We start from the raw sequence: 23,904 nt of genomic DNA, 5'->3' as shown, positions 1-23,904 counted from the left end.
GAGTACCACCAGGGACAGCACCACCAGGGAGAGTACCACCAGGGACAGTACCACCAGGGACAGTACCACCAGGGACAGTACCACCAGGGAGAGTACCACCAGGGACAGTACCACCAGGGAGAGTACAACCAGGGACAGTACCACCAGGGAGAGTACCACCAGGGACAGTACCACCAGGGAGAGTACCACCAGGGACAGCACCACAAGGAGAGTACCACCGGGGACAGTTCCACCAGGGACAGTAAAACCATGGACAGTACCACCAGGGACATTACCCCCAGGGACAGTACCACCAGGGACAGTACCTCCAGGGACAGTACCCCCAGGGACAGCACCACTAGGGACAGTACCACCAGGGACAGTACCACCAGGGACAGTACCACCAGGAACAGTACCACCAGGGACAGTACCACCAGGGACAGTACCACCAGTGACAGTACCTCCAGGGACAGTACCACCAGGGACCGTACCACCAGGGACAGTACCTCCAGGGACAGTACCACCAGGGACAGTACCAGCAGGGATAGTACCTCCAGGGAGAGTACCACCAGGGTCAGTATCCTCAAGGACAGTACCCCTAGGGACAGTACACCAGGGACAGTACTACCAGGGACAGTACTACCAGGGACAGTACCACCAGGGACAGTACCACCAGGGACAGTACCACCAGGGACAGTATCCTCAGGGACAGTACCCCCAGGGACAGTACCACCAGGGACAGTACCACCAGGGACAGTACCACCAAGAACAATACCACCAAGAAGAGTACCACCAGGGACAGTACCACCAGAGACAGTACCACCAGGGAGAGTACCACCAGGGACAGCACCACCAGGAAGAGTACCACCAGCGACAGTTCCACCAGGGACAGTATAACCAGGGACAGTACCACCAGGGACAGTACCCCCAGGGACAGTACCACCAGGGACAGTACCTCCAGGGACAGCACCACCAGGGAGAGTACCACCAGGGACAGTACCACCAGGGACAGTACCACCAGGAACAGTACCACCTGGGACAGTACAACCAGAGACAGTACCACCAAGGACAGTACCACCAGGGACAGTACCACCAGGGACAGTACCACCAGTGACAGTACCATCAGGGACAGTACCACCAGGGACCGTACCACCAGGGACAGTACCTCTAGGGACAGTACCACCAGGGACAGTATCCTCACCACAGTACTACCAGGGACAGTACCACCAGGGACAGTACTAGCAGGGATAGTACCTCCAGGGAGAGTACCACCAGGGACAGTATCCTCAGGGACAGTACCCCTAGGGACAGTACACCAGGGACAGTACTACCAGGGACAGTACCAACAGGGACAGTACCACCAGGGACAGTACCACCAGGGACAGTACCACCAAGGACAGTATCCTCAAGGACAGTACCCCCAGGGACAGTACCACCAGGGACAGTATCCTCTGGGACAGTACCACCAGGGACAGTATCCTCTGGGACAGTACCACCAAGAACAGTACCACCAAGAAGAGTACCACCAGGGACAGTACCACCAGAGACAGTACCACCAGGGAGAGTACCACCAGGGACAGTACCACCTGGGAGAGTATTACCAGGGACAGTACCACCAGGGAGAGGACCACCAGGGACAGTACCCCCAGGGAGAGTACCACCAAGGAGAGTACCCCCTGGGACAGTACCCCCAGGGAGAGTGCCACCAGGGAGAGTACCACCAGGGACAGTACCCCCAGGGACAGTACCACCAGGGAGAGGACCACCAGGGACAGTACCCCCAGGGAGAGTACCACCAAAGAGAGTACCCCCAGGGACAGTACCCCCAGGGAGAGTACCACCAGGGAGAGTACCACCAGGGACAGTACCCCCAGGGACAGTACCCCCAGGGAGAGTACCACCAGGGACAGTACCCCCAGGGACAGTACCCCCAGGGACAGTACCACCTGGGACAGTACCACCAGGGAGAGTACCACTAGGGACAGTACCACCAGGGCCAGTACCACCAGGGAGAGTAGCACCAGGGACAGTACCCCCAGGGAGAGTACCACCAGGGACAGTACCCCCAGGGAGAGTACCACCAGGGACAGTACCCCCAGGGAGAGTACCACCAGGGAGAGTACCACCGGGGACAGTTCCACCAGGGAGAGTACGACCGGGGACAGTACCACCAGGGAGAGTACCACCGGGGACAGTACCACCATGGACAGTACCCCCAGGGAGAGTACCACCAAGGAGAGTACCCCCAGAGACAGTACCCCCAGGGACAGTACCCCAGGGAGAGTACCACCAGGGAGAGTACCACCAGGGACAGTACCACCAGGGTGAGTACCACCAGAGAGAGTACCACCAGGGACAGTACCCCCAGGGACAGTATCCTCAGGGACAGTACCACCAGGGACAATATCCTCAGGGACGGTACCACCAGGGACAGTACCACCAGGGACAGTACCACCAGGGACAGTACCACCATGGAGAGTACCACCAGGGACAGTACCACCAGGGAGAGTACCACCAGGGACAGTACTACCAGGGAGAGTACCACCAGGGACAATACCACCAGGGAGAGTACCACCAGGGACAGTAACACCAGGGAGAGTACCACCAGGGAGAGTACCACCAGGGACAGTACTACCAGGGACAGTACCACCAGGGACATTACCACTAGGGATAGTACCACCAGGGAGAGTACCACCAGGGGAGAGTACAACCAGGGAGAGTACCCCCAGAGAGAGTACCACCAGGGAGAGTACCCCCAGGGAGAGTACCCCCAGGGAGAGTACCCCCAGGGAGAGTACCACCAGGGAGAGTACCACCAGGGACAGCACCACCAGGGACTGTACCACCAGGGACAGTACCACCAGGGACAGTACTACCAGGGACAGTATCCTCAGGGACAGTACCACCAGGGACAGTACCACCAGGGACAGTACCACCAGGGACAGTAACACCAGGGACAGTACCACCAGGGACAGTACTACCAGGGAGAGTACCACCAGGGGACAATACCACCAGGGAGAGTACCACCAGGGAGAGTACCACCAGGGACAGTACTACCAGGGACAGTACCACCAGGGACAGTACCACCAGTACCACCAGGAAGAGTACCACCAGGGGACAATACCACCAGGGAGAGTACCACCAGGGACAGTACCACCAGGAAGAGTACCACCAGGGAGAGTACCACCCGGGAGAGTATCACCAGGGCGAGTACCACTAGGGAGAGTACCACCAGGGAGAGTACCACCAGGGAGAGTACCACCAGGGAGAGTACCACCAGGGAGAGTACCACCAGGGAGAGTACCTCCCGGGAGAGTACCACCAGGGAGAGTACCACCAGGGAGAGTACCACCAGGGAGAGTACCTCCCGGGAGAGTACCACCAGGGAGAGTACCACCAGGGAGAGTACCACCCGGGAGAGTACCCACAGGGAAAGTACCACCAGGGAGAGTACCACCAGGGACAGTACCCACAGGGAGAGTACCCCCCAGGGAGAGTACCCACAGGGAGAGTACCCCCAGGGAGAGTACCCACAGGGAGAGTACCCCCAGGGAGAGTACCCCCAGGGAGAGTACCCACAGGGAGAGTACCCCCCAGGGAGAGTATCTTTAGGGAGAGTATCTTTAGGGAGAGTACCCCCAGGGAGAGTACCCCCCAGGGAGAGTACCCCCCAGGGAGAGTACCCACCTGGGAGAGTACCCCCCAGGGAGAGTACCCCCCAGGGAGAGTACCCACCTGGGAGAGTACCCCCCAGGGAGAGTACCCCCCAGGGAGAGTACCCACCTGGGAGAGTTCCCCCCAGGGAGAGTACCCCCCAGGGAGAGTACCCCCCAGGGAGAGTACCCCCCAGGGAGAGTACCCACCTGGGAGAGTACCCACCTGGGAGAGTACCCACCTGGGAGAGTACCCACCTGGGAGAGTACCATGCTGACCAACCAGCCAGTATACTTTAGTCCTATACATTGTCCAGGACCAAAATAAACCTTCAGTGTACACTCGACGACAAACGGAATAATTCTGACAGTGCCAGAAATAGGTTTACTAATAATTCGATTTAAAAAATTTTTTTAAAACATTATTTATAATTGTTGGCACATGTATAATTTTCGTTTGCAACAAAAGCAATAAATACTGCATAACAAGACCAGAAAGGTCCCTTATGACACGACGGTCGGGTCATGACAAATACAACTCAAACTTCAGTTATTGTAATAATTACATTATAAATGATAACTTATTTAGGAGTCATCTATATCTAGTTTAAGATATCTGATTCTGAGGCTTTATTTTGAGAAATTGAAAACGCATATCTTACAATTAGAGAGGTAATATAATTTATTGAGTCGTGGGACAGGCAGCCAGCTTACATGTATTTGTTAGGCTTATATTGAGGTACTTTAGTTGAGTGGGTCGCCTATCTAATTTTCAGCCTCGATATAACAATTTCTGTATATTGTGTATTTCTTACTGAATACATAATATAATTACAGCGCACGTGGTACTGCGGTTGTGCCAAGTGTATGATAATTCACAACACCGACGGAAGTGTGAGTAGTGCCAGGTGTATGATGATCAACACTAGCGGCAGTGTGGACAGTACCAGGTGTATGATGATCAACACTAGCGGCAGTGTGGACAGTACCAGGTGTATGATGATCAACACTAGCGGCAGTGTGGACAGTACCAGGTGTATGATGATCAACACTAGCGGCAGTGTGGACAGTACCAGGTGTATGATGATCAACACTAGCGGCAGTGTGGACAGTGCCAGGTGTACGATGATCAACACTAGCGGCAGTGTGGACAGTACCAGGTGTATGATGATCAACACTAGCGGCAGTGTGGACAGTGCCAGGTGTATGATGATCAACACTAGCGGCAGTGTGGACAGTGCCAGGTGTATGATGATCAACACTAGCGGCAGTGTGGACAGTGCCAGGTGTATGATGATCAACACTAGCGGCAGTGTGGACAGTGCCAGGTGTATGATGATCAACACTAGCGGCAGTGTGGACAGTGCCAGGTGTATGATGATCAACACTAGCGGCAGTGTGGACAGTGCCAGGTGTATGATGATCAACACTAGCGGAAGTGTGGACAGTGCCAGGTGTATGATGATCAACACCGACGAGAGTGTGGACAGTGCCAGGTGTACGATGATCAACACCGACGAGAGTGTGGACAGTGCCAGGTGTACGATGATCATCACCGACGAGAGTGTGGACAGTGCCAGGTGTACGATGATCAACACCGACGAGAGTGTGGACAGTGCCAGGTGTACGATGATCAACACCGACGAGAGTGTGGACAGTGCCAGGTGTACGATGATCAACACCGACGAGAGTGTGGACAGTGCCAGGTGTACGATGATCAACACCGACGAGAGTGTGGACAGTGCCAGGTGTACGATGATCAACACCGACGAGAGTGTGGACAGTGCCAGGTGTACGATGATCATCACCGACGAGAGTGTGGACAGTGCCAGGTGTACGATGATCATCACCGACGAGAGTGTGGACAGTGCCAGGTGTACGATGATCATCACCGACGAGAGTGTGGACAGTGCCAGGTGTACGATGATCATCACCGACGAGAGTGTGGACAGTGCCAGGTGTATGATGATCAACACCGACGAGAGTGTGGACAGTGCCAGGTGTACGATGATCAACACCGACGAGAGTGTGGACAGTGCCAGGTGTATGATGATCAACACCGACGACAGCGTGGACAGTGCCAGGTGTACGATGATCAACAACAATAACAAGAGCGTGAACAGTGCCAGGTGTACGATGATCAACAACAATAACAAGAGCGTGAACAGTGCCAGGTGTACGATGATCAACATCAACAACAAGAGTGTGGACAGTGCCAGGTGTACGATGATCAACAACAACAACAAGAGCGTGGACAGTGCCAGGTGTACGATGATCAACAACAACAACAAGAGCGTGGACAGTGCCAGGTGTACGATGACCGCACTTTAGTGTCCCGGAAGATATATTGCTTGGACCTCCTCCCAGACAGGCGGTATAGCGCCCCAGTTACAGCGTACATTTTATTGCCTCTCCCAGCGGATCTTGTGTGCTGGGATGGGTACACGACGCTCAGGCATAGATGGCAGGGCTGCCGGGCTAGAGGCAGAGCTGGCTCTAACCAGAAGTGGATGAGACCGTGTATAGTCAGGAGCGGAGAGTATACTGGGTATAACGTGCGGAGAGTATACTGGTGTCGCGTGGAGATTGAACATACTGGTATCAGGAGAGCGCTCAGTCATCCACGGGCTTCAGTTAGTCATTCACTGAACGCAAATTGATGAGCATCCATGTTTGCAATTGCACATTCAGCATCTGCAGTTGTCTGCGAGAGACCCGAAATCCACTGACCTCAATTGGCAACAGTCTGATGGGCACGGACTTCTGGACACACACACACACACGCACACACGCACACACGCACGCACACACACACACACACACACACACACACACACACACACACACACACACACACACACACGCACACACACACACACACACACGCACGCACACACACACACACACACACACACACACACACACACACACACGCACGCACGCACACACACACACACACACACACACACACACACACACACACACACACACACACACACACACGCACACACACACGCACACACACACACACACACACACACACACACACACACACACACACACACACACACACACACAGGTGTAGGGAGCAAGAGGCCAAATACAAGGTATCATTTGGGAGATGAAATACTTCAAGAGTCAGAGAAAGAAAAAGACCTGGGGGTTGATATCACGCCAGACCTGTCTCCTGCAGCACATATCAGGAGGATAACATCGGCGGCATATGCCAGGCTGCCCAACATAAGAACGGCATTCAGAAACTTGTGTAAAGAATCATTCAGAACTTTGTATACCACATATGTCAGACCAATCCTGGAGTATGCAGCCCCAGCATGGAGTCCATATCGAGTCAAGGATCAGACCAAACTGAAAAAGGTTCAAAGGTTTGCCACCAGACTAGTACCCGAGCTGAGAGGTATGAGCTACGAGGAGAGACTACGGGAATTAAACCTCACTTCGCTGGAAGACAGAAGAGTTAGGGGGGACATGATCACCACATTTAAGATTCTCAAGTGAATTGATAGGGTAAATAAAGACAGGCTATTTAACACAAGGGGCACACGCACTAGGGGACACAGGTGGAAACCGAGTGCCCAAATGAGCCACAGAGATATTAGAAAGAACTTTTTTAGCGTCAGAGTGGTTGACAAATGGAATGCATTAGGAAGTGATGTGGTGGAGGCTGACTCCATACACAGTTTCAAGTGTAGATATGATAGAGCCCAATAGGCTCAGGAACCTGTACACCAGTTGATTGACGGTTGAGAGGCGGGACCAAAGAGCCAGAGCTCAACCCCCGCAAGCACAACTAGGTGAGTACACACACACACACACACACACACACACACACACACACACACACAACTTGCCGAGGAGTGAAAAAGTTGGAGCACGGCGACCATGGTACATTATGCTGCAACACCACCAACATTATGCTGCAACACCACCAACATTATGCTGCAACACCACCAACATTATGCTGCAACACCTGCAACATTATGCTGCAACACCACCAACATTATGCTGCAACACCACCAACATTATGCTGCAACACCAGCAACATTATGCTGCAACACCACCAACATTATGCTGCAACACCTGCAACATTATGCTGCAACACCACCAACATTATGCTGCAACACCACCAACATTATGCTGCAACACCACCAACATTATGCTGCAACACCACCAACATTATGCTGCAACACCTGCAACATTATGCTGCAACACCAGCAACATTATGCTGCAACACCACCAACATTATGCTGCAACACCACCAACATTATGCTGCAACACCACCAACATTATGCTGCAACACCTGCAACATTATGCTGCAACACCACCAACATTATGCTGCAACACCAGCAATATTATGCTGCAACACCAGCAATAATATGCTGCAACACCAGCAACATTATGCTGCAACTCCACCAACATTATGCTGCAACACCAGCAACACCAGCAACATTATGCTGCAACACCAGCAACATTATGTTGCAACACCACCAACATTATGCTGCAACACCAGCAACATTATGCTGCAACACCAGCAATATTATGCTGCAACACCAACAACATTATGCTGCAACACCACCAACATTATGCTGCAACACCAGCAACATTATGCAGCAACACCACCAACATTATGCTGCAACACCACCAACATTATGCTGCAACACCACCAACATTATGCTGCAACACCACCAACATTATGCTGCAACACCAGCAACATTATGCTGCAACACCAGCAACATTATGCTGCAACACCACCAACATTATGCTGCAACACCAGCAACATTATGCTGCAACACCAGCAACATTATGCTGCAACACCAGCAACATTATGCTGCAACACCAGCAACATTATGCTGCAACACCAGCAACATTATGCTGCAACACCACTAACATTATGCTGCAACACCACCAACATTATGCTACAACACAACCAACATTATGCTGCAACACCAGCAACATTATGCTGCAACACCAGCACCATTATGTTGCAACACCACCAACGTTATGCTGCAACACCAGCAACATTATGCTGCAACACCAGCAACATTATGCTGCAACACCAGCAACATTATGCTGCAACACCAGCAACATTATGCTGCAACACCAGCAACATTATGCTGCAACACCACCAACACCAGCAACATTATGCTGCAACACCAGCAACATTATGCTGCAACACCAGCAACATTATGCTGCAACACCAGCAACATTATGCTGCAACACAACCAACACCAGCAACATTATGCTGCAACACAACCAACACCAGCAACATTATGCTGCAACACCAGCAACATTATTCTGCAACACCAGCAACATTATGCTGCAACACCAGCAACATTATGCTGCAGCACCAGCAACATTATGCTGCAACACCACTAACATTATGCTGCAACACCACCAACATTATGCTACAACACAACCAACATTATGCTGCAACACCAGCAACATTATGTTGCAACACCACCAACGTTATGCTGCAACACCAGCAACATTATGCTGCAACACCAGCAACATTATGCAGCAACACCAGCAACATTATGCTGCAACACCAGCAACATTATGCAGCAACACCAGCAACATTATTCTGCAACACCAGCAACATTATGCTGCAACACCAGCAACATTATGCTGCAACACCAGCAACATTATTCTGCAACACCAACAACATTATGCTGCAACACCACCAACATTATGCTGCAACACCACCAACATTATGTTGCAACACCAGCAACACCACCAACATTATGCTGCAACACCACCAACACCACCATCATGCTGCAACACCACCAACACCAGCAACAATATGCTGCAACACCACCAACATTATGTTGCAACACCACCAACACCACCAACATTATGCTGCAACACCACCAACACCACCAACATTATGCTGCAACACCACCAACATTATGCTGCAACACCACCAACATTATGCTGCAACACCACCAACATTATGCTGCAACACCACCAACATTATGCTGCAACACCACCAACATTATGCTGCAACACCACCAACATTATGCTGCAACACCACCAACATTATGCTGCAACACCACCAACATTATGCTGCAACACCACCAACATTATGCTGCAACACCAGCAACATTATTCTGCAACACCAGCAACATTATGCAGCAACACCAGCAACATTATGCTGCAACCCCAGCAACATTATGCTGCAACACCAGCAACATTATCGTGCAACACCAGCAACACCAGCAACATTATGCTGCAACACCAGCAACATTATGCTGCAATACCACCAACATTATGCTGCAACACCAGCAACATTATGCTGCAACACCAGCAACATTATGCTGCAACACCAACAACATTATGCTGCAACACCAGCAACATTATGCTGCAACACCAGCAACATTATGCAGCAACACCAGCAACATTATGCTGCAACACCAGCAACATTATGCTGCAACACCACCAACATTATGCTGCAACACCAGCAACATTATGCTGCAACACCAGCAACATTATGCTGCAACACCAGCAACATTATGCTGCAACACCAGCAACATTATGCTGCAACACCAGCAACATTATGCTGCAACACCAGCAACATTATGCTGCAACACCAGCAACATTATGCTGCAACACCACCAACATTATGCTGCAACACCACCAACATTATGCTGCAACACCAGCAACATTATGCTGCAACACCAGCAACATTATGCTGCAACACCAGCAACATTATGCTGCAACACCAGCAACATTATGCTGCAACACCAGCAACATTATGCTGCAACACCAGCAACATTATGCTGCAACACCACTAACATTATGCTGCAACACCACCAACATTATGCTACAACACAACCAACATTATGCTGCAACACCAGCAACATTATGCTGCAACACCAGCAACATTATGTTGCAACACCACCAACGTTATGCTGCAACACCAGCAACATTATGGTGCAACACCAGCAACATTATGCTGCAACACCACCAACACCAGCAACATTATGCTGCAACACCAGCAACATTATGCTGCAACACCAGCAACATTATGCTGCAACACAACCAACACCAGCAACATTATGCTGCAACACCAGCAACATTATTCTGCAACACCAGCAACATTATGCTGCAACACCACCAACATTATGCTGCAGCACCAGCAACATTATGCTGCAACACCACCAACACCAGCAACAATATGCTGCAACACCAGCAAAATTATGCTGCAACACCAGCAACATTATGCAGCAACACCAGCAACATTATGCTGCAACACCAGCAACATTATGCAGCAACACCAGCAACATTATTCTGCAACACCAGCAACATTATGCTGCAACACCAGCAACATTATGCTGCAACACCAGCAACATTATTCTGCAACACCAGCAACATTATGCTGCAACACCACCAACATTATGCTGCAACACCACCAACATTATGCTGCAACACCAGCAACACCACCAACATTATGCTGCAACACCACCAACACCACCAACATCATGCTGCAACACCACCAACACCAGCAACAATATGCTGCAACACCACCAACATTATGTTGCAACACCACCAACACCACCAACATTATGCTGCAACACCACCAACATTATGCTGCAACACCACCAACATTATGCTGCAACACCACCAACATTATGCTGCAACACCACCAACATTATGCTGCAACACCACCAACATTATGCTGCAACACCAGTAACATTATGCTGCAACACCAGCAACATTATGCTGCAACACAACCAACATTATGCTGCAACACCACCAACATTATGCTGCAACACCAGCAACATTATTCTGCAACACCAGCAACATTATGCAGCAACACCAGCAACATTATGCTGCAACCCCAACAACATTATGCTGCAACACCAGCAACATTATGGTGCAACACCAGCAACACCAGCAACATTATGCTGCAACACCAGCAACATTATGCTGCAATACCACCAACATTATGCTGCAACACCAGCAACATTATGTTGCAACACCAGCAACATTATGCTGCAACACCAGCAACATTATGCTGCAACATCAGCAACATTATGCTGCAACACCAGCAACATTATGCTGCAACACCAGCAACATTATGCTGCAACACCAGCAACATTATGCTGCAACACCACCAACATTATGCTGCAACACCAGCAACATTATGCTGCAACACCAGCAACATTATGCTGCAACACCAGCAACATTATGCTGCAACACCACCAACATCAGCAACATTATGCTGCAACACCAGCAACATTATGCTGCATCACCAGCAACATTATGCTGCAACACCAGCAACATTATGCTGCAACACCAGCAACATTATGCTGCAACACCACCAACATCAGCAACATTATGCTGCAACACCAGCAACATTATGCTGCAACCCCAGCAACATTATGCTGCAACACCAGCAACATTATGCTGCAGCACCAGCAACATTATGCTGCAACACCACCAACACCAGCAACAATATGCTGCAACACCAGCAACATTATGCTGCAACACCACCAACACCAGCAACATTATGCTGCAACACCAGCAACATTATGCTGCAACACCAGCAACATTATGCTGCAACACCACCAACATTATGCTGCAACACCAGCAACATTATGCTGCAACACCAGCAACATTATGCAGCAACACCAGCAACATATGCTGCAACACCAGCAACATTATGCTGCAACACCACCAACATTATGCTGCAACACCAGCAACATTATGTTGCAACACCAGCAACATTATGCTGCAACACCACCAACATTATGCTGCAACACCAGCAACATTATGTTGCAACACCAGCAACATTATGCTGCAACACCAGCAACATTATGCTGCAACACCAGCAACATTATGCTGCAACACCAGCAACATTATGCTGCAACACCAGCAACATTATGTTGCAACACCACCAACATTATGCTGCAACACCACCAACATTATGTTGCAACACCAGCAACATTATGCTGCAACACCACCAACATTATGCTACAACATTATGCTGCAACACCAGCAACATTATGCTGCAACACCAGCAACATTATGCTGCAACACCACCAACATTATGCTACAACATTATGCTGCAACACCACCAACATTATGCTGCAACACCAGCAACATTATGCTGCAACACCAGCAACATTATGCTACAACACCACCAACATTATGCTACAACATTATGCTGCAACACCAGCAACATTATGCTGCAACACCAGCAACATTATGCTACAACACCACCAACATTATGCTACAACATTATGCTGCAACACCAGCAACATTATGCTGCAACACCAGCAACATTATGCTGCAACACCAGCAACATTATGCTGCAACACCATCAACATTATGCTGCAACACCACCAACATTATGCTGCAACACCTCCAACATTATGCTCCAACACCAGCAACATTATGCTGCAACACCAGCAACATTATGCTGCAACACCACCAACATTATGCTGCAACACCAGCAACATTATGCTGCAACACCAGCAACATTATGCTGCAACACCATCAACATTATGCTGCAACACCAGCAACATTATGCTGCAACACCAGCAACATTATGCTGCAACACCAGCAACATTATGCTGCAACACCACCAACATTATGCTGCAACACCACCAACATTATGCTGCAACACCACCAACATTATGCTGCAACACCACCAACATAATGCTGCAACACCACCAACATTATGCTGCAACACCACCAACATTATGCTGCAACACCACCAACATTATGCTGCAACACCAGCAACATTATGCTGCAACACCAGCAACATTATGCTGCAACACCATCAACATTATGCTGCAACACCACCAACATTATGCTGCAACACCACCAACATTATGCTGCAACACCACCAACATTATGCTGCAACACCATCAACATTATGCTGCAACACCACCAACATTATGCTGTAACCCCGCGGGAACATTATATCATTATATCTAAATAATCATGTCCGTACTAGTTAAGTGTAAACACAATTAAGTTTACACACAGAAATCACAGGTGGTTCGAACGCAGGACGTAGGTTCGATCCCTCATCACGGCCCTTGTGGATTTGTTCACAGTTAAGCAAATCCTAGTTGTTCTAATCTTATTACTTTGTTACTTGTGGTATGGGCGAGGAACCATCCTCTCGCCCGCCTCTTCCCTCTTAGGTTAAAGTACTCCGAAGTACTTCGAGGCTCAAAAAAATTGTCTGTGTGGGGTGTCCAATAGCAACCCGTTCTCGCAAATTTAATAAGTCAATATTGACTTATTAAATATGTGCATAGGTTACATACTTAACATAATAGTTTCCCTTGAAAAGCTTCATAGAAAACACCGACCTTACCTAACCTACTTAGTATGTTAAGATAGGCATCTTATTGCTTCGTAATTACAATTATTACCTAACCTATAATAGGTATAGGTTAAGTAATAATTATAATTACGATGCAATAAGATGCTTATCTTAAGATACTAACAAGGTTAGGTAAGGTCGGTGTTTTCTATGAATCTTTTTAAGGGTATCTATTATGTTTAGTATATCACCTATAAACGTAGTTAATAAGTCAATATTGACTTTACGAATTTGCGAGAACGGGTTGCCAATAGCATGGTAGGTATAGTACCACAACCTCGCTATGATTCGGGGCCAGATTCATGAAGCAGTTACGCAAGTACTTACCAACGTGTACATCTTTCCTCAATCTTTGACGGCTTTGGTTACATTATTTAAACAGTTTACAGGTATGAAAACTTTTCAGTCAACTGTTGTTATTGTTATAAACAGCCTCCTGGTGCTTCGGAGCTCATTAACTGTTTAATAATTGTAAATAGAGATGCCAAAGATTGAGAAAAGGTGTACAGGTTCGTAAGTTTAATAAATGTATCCAAAGCCGTCAAAGATTGAGGAAAGATGTACACATTCGTAAGTGCTGGCGTAACTGCTTCGTGAATCAGGCCCCCCGGTTCTGGGGGCCCTAATGACCACCGTATTTCACCTCCTCGAGAGTTTCAGAGCCGAGGCTTTCAGTTGCTGCATAGTTGACGTCTGTGTAAATTACTGCGATATACATATTGCAAAGAAACACACACATATGTGAGTTCTCGTGTGACTTGAATCACGGCAAATCTACGCGTTTGACACCGGCACGTTCGCACGCTATATAGGTACATCACAACCCTATGGTCCCGGGTTCGACTCCCTCGGAAGGATAGAGATCTTTGAGCACATATTTTTAAAATAAACTGTTGTAGGTGGCATATTAGGCAAGGTTAGTAGTTGCTCCCTAGGACCTACGGAGAAAAACTTGAAAAAACCTAATATTCTCGACGATGGGAAAATGAACTTGTGCACAATGCTATCATTAATGCACTAGACTACTTTCTCCGGTATATCTAGAGCATTGAGCACACTTTTGTGCTCTCTCTGCACCTGTGCAAGTGAACGTAGGTCCTTGTTATAACACCTGAACACCCGACGTTGTTCCCCGACACAAGACAGTATCTCCTGAAACTCTTCAAAATGATTTCTTGAAGAGTTCACGCATTTGCTCAAAAATGCGTAAACTCTACGCATTTCTGTGCTTCTGTAATACCAAAGCGGGAAGGCATGCAGGTCGGTGTTCAATCCCTAACCGTCCAAGTGATTGGGTACCATTCCTTCCCCCCAGTCCCATCCCAAATCCTTATCCTGACCCTTTCCCTGTGCTATATTGTCGTATTGGCTTTGCACTTTCTCCCTGATAGTGCCCTCTCCCCCTCCCCCACTCTGGTCAGACTCACATTGAAACTCTCACGTGTGAACTGTTCGCGAATAGTAATCATAACAATAATAATAATAATGATGATGAAAAATTCAACATTTGACCGCGCCTCAGGAAACTATCACGACCTTGATCAGGGGTTTGACATTTTTACAGAAGCTGTCAACAATTCATCACATAATCAATTACTCAAAGTGTAAAGTCTTGTGCTTCTTTGTGATGAACTCAACTCTTTGAGGGAGAGTGTATCATTGCCACAATGATTTGTTTAATGTTTTTGTATTGTCTTCAGTTGATCTTAAGCAAGGGTTTATAAAGCTAGGATATGTCTCATGGTTGTAACAACATTAAGTAGAGAGTTGGTACACAAGAAGCTGTCTCGTATGGGCCAACAGGCCTTCTGCAGTTACCTTTATTTTTATGTTCTTATGTATTTGTGAGTAATCAAATCAACAACCCTGTTACCGAACTAGTATTTACCCAGGTAAGAATATCATTCGGGTTCAGGAAAAAAACAGGTGATGTCTGTAATAGTATTAATTCCCACTATCTACATGCATAAAGCAAATGGGAATGACATTACTTAACGCAGCTGACACAGTAACCTTACACTGCAGCCACCGTGGCAAGTAATGGGATCACTACCGTCATTAGTATCCGGCGATCAATACCTAATTTACGCACGAGTCTGGCAGCTCTACTTCTCTGAAAAGATGTACACTTATGTCAACATGGGAAGTGCCGGACCAGCCGGGCTGTGGTGGATATGTGGGCCTGAGGGCCGCTACAAGCTTGGACCAAGCTCTCACCATCAAGCCTGGTCCCGGGCCGGGCTTGGGGAGTAGAGCAACTCCCAGAACCCTCATCCATCTACAATATGGGGAGTAGAACAACTCCCAGAACCCCACCCAGGTATAATATGGGGAGTAGAACAACTCCCAGAACCCCACCCAGGTACAATATGGGGAGTAGAACAACTCCCAGAACCCCACCCAGGTACAGTATGGGGAGTAGAACAACTCCCAGAACCCCACCAGGTACAATATGGGGAGTAGAACAACTCCCAGAACCCCACCCAGGTACAATATGGGGAGAAGAATAACTCCCAGAACCCCACCCAGGTACAATATGGGGAGAAGAACAACTCCCAGAACCCCATACAGGTACAATATGGGGAGAAGAACAACTCCCAGAACCCCACCCAGGTACAATATGGGGAGAAGAACAACTCCCAGAACCCCACCCAGGTACAATATGGGGAGAAGAACAACTCCCAGAACCCCACCAGGTACAATATGGGGAGTAGAACAACTCCCAGAACCCCACCCAGGTACAATATGGGGAGAAGAACAACTCCCAGAACCCCACCCAGGTACAATATGGGGAGAAGAACAACTCCCAGAACCCCACCCAGGTACAATATGGGGAGAAGAACAACTCCCAGAACCCCACCCAGGTACAATATGGGGAGAAGAACAACTCCCAGAACCCCACCAGGTACAATATGGGGAGTAGAACAGCTCCCAGAACCCCACCCAGCTACAATATGGGGAGAAGAACAACTCCCAGAACCCCACCCAGGTACAATATGGGGAGTAGAACAACTCCCAGAACCCCACCCAGGTACAATATGGGGAGTAGAACAACTCCCAGAACCCCACCCTGGTACAACATAAAGTACACACCACTGTGATAAAGGAGTGTACCCACACTCAGCAATGCCACTTAGACTCGCCTTCTCGTGTGATACTGAAAGAATAACAAAGTGTCCTGGCTAATAAAGTTCTGAGTGTCTCCCTGCACCTGGGCACAGTGAGGGGGACAGTGTCTTCCATCACTTGGTCACTGTAAGGGGGACCTGCCTGCACCTGGTCACTGTAAGGGGACCTCCCTGCACCTGGTCACAGGGAGGAGGACAGTGTCTTCCAACACTTGATCACTGTAAGGAGGACCTCCCTGCACCTGGTCACTGTAAGGAGGACCTCCCTGCACCTGGTCACTGTAAGGACCTCCCTGCACCTGGTCACTGTAAGGACCTCCCTGCACCTGGTCACTGTAAGGGGGACCTCCCTGCACTTGGTCACTGTAAGGAGGACCTCCCTGCACCTGGTCACTGTAAGGAGGACCTCCCTGCACCTGGTCACTGTGAGGGGGACCTCCCTGCACTTGGTCACTGTAAGGAGGACCTCCCTGCACCTGGTCACTGTAAGGAGGACCTCCCTGCACCTGGTCACTGTAAGGGGGACCTCCCTGCACCTGGTCACTGTAAGGGGGACCTCCCTGCACCTGGTCACTGTAAGGAGGACCTCCCTGCACCTGGTCACTGTAAGGGGGACCTCCCTGCACCTGGTCACTGTAAGGGGGACCTCCCTGCACCTGGTCACTGTAAGGAGGACCTCCCTGCACCTGGTCACTGTAAGGGGGACCTCCCTGCACCTGGTCACTGTAAGGAGGACCTCCCTGCACCTGGTCACTGTAAGGGGGACCTCCCTGCACCTGGTCACTGTAAGGGGGACCTCCCTGCACCTGGTCACTGTAAGGGGGACCTCCCTGCACCTGGTCACTGTAAGGGGGACCTCCCTGCACCTGGTCACTGTAAGGGGGACCTCCCTGCACCTGGTCACTGTAAGGGGGACCTCCCTGCACCTGGTCACTGTAAGGAGGACCTCCCTGCACCTGGTCACTGTAAGGGGGACCTCCCTGCACCTGGTCACTGTAAGGGGGACCTCCCTGCACCTGGTCACTGTAAGGGGGACCTCCCTGCACCTGGTCACTGTAAGGGGGACCTCCCTGCACCTGGTCACTGTAAGGGGGACCTCCCTGCACCTGGTCACTGTAAGGGGGACCTCCCTGCACCTGGTCACTGTAAGGAGGACCTCCCTGCACCTCACAAATCAAGCAATCACTGGAGGAAGTTTGTCCTCCAAGCTCCAAGTAAACAACAGAGCGAAGACCAAACGCGCGCTATTTCAAATTTGTTATTGTTTCTTATGGTTCATATTCTCAGTCATGATAACCAAGGACAACACTGGTGATCAAAATATAAGAATTTTGTTGTGAAGTCCACACTGAGCTGTGTGGCTAGAGGAGGAGCGAGGTGGCCAATAGCAGTGACGTAGGTGCTGACGTAGCAGTGACGTAGGTGCTGACGTAGCAGTGACGTAGGTGCTGACGAAGCAGTGACGTAGGTGCTGACGAAGGCGTGACGTAGGTGCTGACGAAGCTGTGACGTAGGTGCTGACGAAGCAGTGACGTAGGTACTGACGAAACAGTGACGTAGGTGCTGACGAAGCAGTGACGTAGGTACTGACGAAGCAGTGACGTAGGTGCTGACGAAGCAGTGACGTAGGCGCTGACGTAGGTGATGACGTAACAGTGACGTAGGTGCAGACGTAGCAGTGACGTAGGTGCTAACGAAGCAGTGACGTAGGTGCTGACGAAGCAGTGACGTAGGTGCTGACGAAGCAGTGACGTAGGTGGTGACGTAGGTGCTGACGAAGCAGTGACGTAGGTGGTGACGTAGGTGCTGACGTAGCAGTGACGTAGGTGATGACGAAGTAGTGACGTAGGTGCTGACATAACAGTGACGTAGGTGCTGATGAAGCAGTGACGTAGGTGTTGACGTAGGAGCTGACGAAGCAGTAACGTAGGTGCTGACGAAGCAGTGACGTAGGCGCTGACGTAGGTGTTGACGTAACAGTGACGTAGGTGCAGACGTAGCAGTGACGTAGGTGCTAACGAAGCAGTGACGTAGGTGCTGACGAAGCAGTGACGTAGGTGCTGACGAAGCAGTGACGTAGGTGGTGACGTAGGTGCTGACGAAGCAGTGACGTAGGTGGTGACGTAGGTGCTGACGTAGCAGTGACGTAGGTGATGACGAAGTAGTGACGTAGGTGCTGACATAACAGTGACGTAGGTGCTGATGAAGCAGTGACGTAGGTGTTGACGTAGGAGCGGACGAAGCAGTAACGTAGGTGCTGACGAAGCAGTGACGTAGGTGCTGACGAAGCAGTGACGATGCTGACGAAGCAGTGACGTAGCAGTGACGTAGGTGCTGACGAAGCAGTGACGTAGGTGCTGACGAAGCAGTGACGTAGATGCTGACGAAACCATGACGTAGCAGTGACGTAGGTGCCAACGAAGCAGTGACGTAGCAATGACGTAGTTGCTGACGTAGCAATGACGTAGGTGCTGACGAAGCAGTGACGTAGGTGCTGACGTAGCAGTGACGTAGTTGCTGACGTAGCAATGACGTAGGTGCTGACGAAGCAGTGACGTAGGTGCTGACGTAGCAGTGACGTAGCAGTGACGTAGCAATGACGTAGGTGCTGACGAAGCAGTGACGTAGGTGCTGACGAAGCAGTGACGTAGGTGCTGACGAAGCCGTCACGTAGGTGCTGACGTAGCAGTGACATAGGTGCTGACGAAGCAGTGACGTAAGTGATAATGTAGCAGTGACGTAGGTGCTGACGAAGCAGTGACGTAGGTGGTGACGTAGGTGCTGACGTAGCAGTGACGTAGGTGATGACGAAGTAGTGACGTAGGTGCTGACATAACAGTGACGTAGGTGCTGATGAAGCAGTGACGTAGGTGTTGACGTAGGAGCTGACGAAGCAGTAACGTAGGTGCTGACGAAGCAGTGACGTAGGCGCTGACGTAGGTGTTGACGTAACAGTGACGTAGGTGCAGACGTAGCAGTGACGTAGGTGCTAACGAAGCAGTGACGTAGGTGCTGACGAAGCAGTGACGTAGGTGCTGACGAAGCAGTGACGTAGGTGGTGACGTAGGTGCTGACGAAGCAGTGACGTAGGTGGTGACGTAGGTGCTGACGTAGCAGTGACGTAGGTGATGACGAAGTAGTGACGTAGGTGCTGACATAACAGTGACGTAGGTGCTGATGAAGCAGTGACGTAGGTGTTGACGTAGGAGCGGACGAAGCAGTAACGTAGGTGCTGACGAAGCAGTGACGTAGGTGCTGACGAAGCAGTGACGATGCTGACGAAGCAGTGACGTAGCAGTGACGTAGGTGCTGACGAAGCAGTGACGTAGGTGCTGACGAAGCAGTGACGTAGATGCTGACGAAACCATGACGTAGCAGTGACGTAGGTGCCAACGAAGCAGTGACGTAGCAATGACGTAGTTGCTGACGTAGCAATGACGTAGGTGCTGACGAAGCAGTGACGTAGGTGCTGACGTAGCAGTGACGTAGTTGCTGACGTAGCAATGACGTAGGTGCTGACGAAGCAGTGACGTAGGTGCTGACGTAGCAGTGACGTAGCAGTGACGTAGCAATGACGTAGGTGCTGACGAAGCAGTGACGTAGGTGCTGACGAAGCAGTGACGTAGGTGCTGACGAAGCCGTCACGTAGGTGCTGACGTAGCAGTGACATAGGTGCTGACGAAGCAGTGACGTAAGTGATAATGTAGCAGTGACGTAGGTGCTGACGAAGCAGTGATGTAGGTGCTGACGTAGCAGTGACAAAGGTGCTGACGTAGGAGTGACAAAGGTGCTGACGCAGCAGTGACGTAGGTGCTGACGAAGCAGTGACGTAGGTGCTGACGAAGCAGTGACGTAGGTGCTGACGAAGCAGTGACGTAGGTGCTGACGAATCAGTGGCGTAGGTGCTGACAAAGCAGTGACGTAGGTGCTGACATAGCAGTGACAAAGGTGCTGACGTAGCAGTGACGTAGGTGCTGACGAATCAGTGACGTAGGTGCTGACGAAGCAGTGACGTTGTGGGATATTTGGAGCCTGACTCAATTTATTTAATTATTAAATGAATGAAATCAATTACGAAGGACCACCCACTTTTAAGAAAAGAGGGAAACTAATAAAAAGTGATCATTAGAAACACAAGGAAGAACCAGTGTCTATGGATAAATGTTATGAAGCATAATCACTTAAATAATTAATGGGCTGTATAGTTAATTAACTTAAATCAAAGCCTCAAACACCTACATTAGGGGGGTATTGCTAGAACTTCATATACGTCTAGGAACTAGTGTGGTTCGTGCACCAGTTCATTGTGTAATAACTAATCTTATGACCAAATTATTAAAGAATCAGAAGACGATAATCACCAGAAATTATAAAGATTATTAACATTGGAAATAATCATCAAAATAAACACATATTGTCTCCAGTGTACACGACGAGCATCCTATTAAGTAGAATCGTGACTAAATAACAAGATTTGGAGTAATTGAATGGGTACAAAAAAGTCTTAGCTTTAAGACGATTTCTAAGACATCATCTACGCCTCGTCCTCGTGGTCTCCGGAATTCCTCGTAGAAGCACTTTAGAGGTGAATAACACGAAGTTAGGTAACAGCTCGTTGACTCCTCACATGCGAGCTGTAATTTAAGGGATATTACGTAGCATTGAACTAGGCTACTTGAATCACAATATCCATGAAATACAAATTGAAATTTAGTGCGGTACTAACGTCGGATTTGTTGTAGTCGTACGATATAACGACAAGCTGCCCACGACATATACAATCTTTAATGATGCATCAAAAAAGAACTATATACTTATCAGAGGGTGCAAATTATGCTGAAGCTTGCCGGTATCGCGTCCCAGGCTCAAACTTCCACAATGTCGTACACGTGGTTGATAGCTTGGCCTGAATATCGACGCATTATTAGTTGACCGAGCTCTGCAGATCACGTAGAACAATAATAATCCGTTCGGGCTTGAGTATCAGGGTAATTCCTGCTGACAATCTCAACGTCACGTGTCTCAGACTCTGACGCCACGACCTTTGTTGCTCAATTCCGCAACACGAGACTACCACGGCACACAGAATGGCGTCTCCATACACAATGGCTTCTCCCTCCTCAACCGCGTCCCGCATTCACCACAGAAATTATTTATCACGAATATTATTATTTCATGCAATTGTGGTTGAAATACTTTAATAAAGACTGGGTTGTAATTCTAGGGATTTAAATATTATTACTTTCTCGTCTTATGGTGGTAAACAAGAAATGGAGAAGATTTTAGTTTTCTCCATGGCATTCACGCGTGATGGTAAAATTATTACTCGATAACAGTTGTAACTAAAAACTCTCGATTTAGAATTATTTGGGAGTTTTGTTATCCAAAAATAATAATCACACGGAATACTGCTGATTTTAGAGAATCACATTCAATTCTCTAACACACTGGTTACAAATGTGTTTAATTAGATATAATCTGACGCAATACTGGTGCTTGGTTTCGTAAGAATTCCAGTATCCATATGCAGATATAATAGTTAGTTCATGTGAACATTACTGTTAGTGAATTTTAGTAACTACAGTAGTTAGTATATTTTAATACTAATTTATTATAATACAATAGTATTGTATTAGTGTTGGAAATTTCCAACAGACGTAGGTGCTGACGAATCAATGACGTAGGTGCTGACGAAGCAGTGACGTAGGTGCTGACGAAGCAGTGACGTAGGTGCTGACCTAGCAGTGACGTAGGTGCTGACGAAGCAGTGACGTAGGTGCTGACGAAGCAGTGACGTAGGTGCTGACGTAGCAGTGACGCAGGTGCTGACGAAGCACTGACGTAGGTGCTGGCGAAGTAGTGACGTAGAGGTGTTGTATAGACCACAAAAGTCTTGCCACGGCCGTTCACAGCACGTCAGCAGCCTGCAAGTAGTGAGCCTTTAGGATAACAGCTTGTCTCTCCCAGTATATTTACTCCGTTCTGGGATAAATAATGTTCTCATGGTGGAACAGGTGTTACTAACGCCAACATAAACACCAGAGGAACGGCGCTCACTCTTAACCCATCCAGTATTTGTTGTTGATACGGCCCGTTGTTGCCGGGGCGTCTGCAATCAGTCCAATTGCATGTCCCCCCCTCCCCACCCCCCACCACCCACCACCTCAGCACAGACTGAAGAAATTACAGATATAAATAGATAATATCTGACAACACCGCCATGGTCAGGCGCAACTGGCATAATATTGAGAGAGCCAAACATTACTAATAATTACTGAAATAGTTAAGACAGGATGCACACGAATGTATTATGACTTAAGACAGGATGCACACGAATGTATTAAGTCTTAAGACAGGATGCATACGAATGTATTATGTCTTAAGACAGGATGCACACGAATGTATTAAGTCTTAAGACAGGATGCATACGAATGTATTATGACTTAAGACAGGATGCACACGAATGTATTAAGCCTTAAGACAGGATGCACACGAATGTATTAAGCCTTAAGACAGGATGCACACGAATGTATTAAGCCTTAAGACAGGATGCACACGAATGTATTAAGTCCAGTAATGGAGGCAGAAGGCACGAATGCACTAACAGACTATTACCCAGCACAAGTATTATAGTGATGAAAACACTAAAGTATATACTTGCGACCAAATCCTTCCTTAAGGCAAAGCTTCTCTTGTTAAGTCACCAAAATCCCCCCCCCCCCCCCCGACTTAACGAACTTTCATAAAGCAGAATGTGTGTGTGTTAACACTTTGATTCATCACAACT

This window comes from Procambarus clarkii, chromosome 4, assembly GCF_040958095.1.
Source record: "Procambarus clarkii isolate CNS0578487 chromosome 4, FALCON_Pclarkii_2.0, whole genome shotgun sequence".
Taxonomy (NCBI): domain Eukaryota; kingdom Metazoa; phylum Arthropoda; class Malacostraca; order Decapoda; family Cambaridae; genus Procambarus; species Procambarus clarkii.
Note: the sequence above shows the minus strand (reverse complement) of the source record.